Below are 1,174 nucleotides of genomic sequence, written 5' to 3'. Positions count from 1 at the left end.
CATACATACATACATACATATACATGCTGGAGTGCATGTCTTCCCAGCATCTCGAGAGGCCTTTTTGGTGGCCAGCTAATACATACACATACACTGGGGGGATGGCTGCAGTCTGCTTCAGATCAGGCCTATATACTGCCAGCCATCATGAGCCATACCTCCTGTATGTCTGACCAGTACAGCGAGTACTTCCAGTGTAAACCCCTGTCCCTACCAACTCATAGGGGGTCTAACAGCGGCTAACTTCTTAGGCGGGGCTGTCAGCCGGGCTCATTATCAGCTGCTGACGATAGTTGTCAACGTGGCATAACAGCCAGTTAGACACTGGGTTAGAGGCTGTTTGGTCCTGTTAGGCCCTGTGACTGACATGTACCTGGAGCCCACACTGTTAACAGTTGTCTGATTCTAGGGACTGTTAGCAGCTGTAAGGACCTGTAACAGAGCGCTTTCTGCCACAACAGGATATTGTTGACAGGATGTTACATTCTGGTTGGGTCACCCAGATGCTGAGAAAGAATTTTTGACGGCTGTTAGGTTTTTTTAAGTTAACAGTTGTCTGATTCTAGGGACTGTCAGCGGCTGTAAGGACCTGTAACAGAGCACTTTCTGCCACAACAGGATATTGTTGACATGATGTTACATTCTGGTTGGGTCACCCAGATGCTGAGAAAGAATTTTTGACGGCTGTTAGGGTTTAGGGAAGGTAATTGTTAGCAATTGTTCAATTCACTTAAGTTGTTAAGCGGTGCCAAGGGCTGTAGTTGCTAACAGGCGTTGAAAGCTGTTACGAGCAGGGACATGCTGAAAGGAAGTTCCATCATGTTACTGGCTGTTGCCATTACATAATTTGCTGAACTGCTGTTTAAGGATTTTACTTGCTGTTTTGAGGTTCAGACGCTGTAAATGTTATGAGCTTTTACATGATCCCTGTCCATTGTTAAATCACACCTTTCCTTTTTTTGGATATCTCTCTGACTTCATTATTCATGCCATCAGCATCTATTTGCCATCATTGGGGATAGAAGCTTGTACTGCATGGGTAGGCACAAAACCACATTCGTCAGGAATTATATACATAAGTATGTATTATACACAACAGTCTGGGTCGCCCTGGTCACCTCACTTGCTCATCATGTGGAATTGTGCAGTATAGTGCACAGCCAGCTGGCCTGTA

This window comes from Volvox carteri (genome assembly GCF_000143455.1).
Source record: "Volvox carteri f. nagariensis unplaced genomic scaffold VOLCAscaffold_150, whole genome shotgun sequence".
In the NCBI taxonomy this organism is placed as follows: domain Eukaryota; kingdom Viridiplantae; phylum Chlorophyta; class Chlorophyceae; order Chlamydomonadales; family Volvocaceae; genus Volvox; species Volvox carteri.
The sequence above is the reverse complement of the archived record's forward strand: the minus strand, read 5'-3'. Positions refer to the sequence as shown.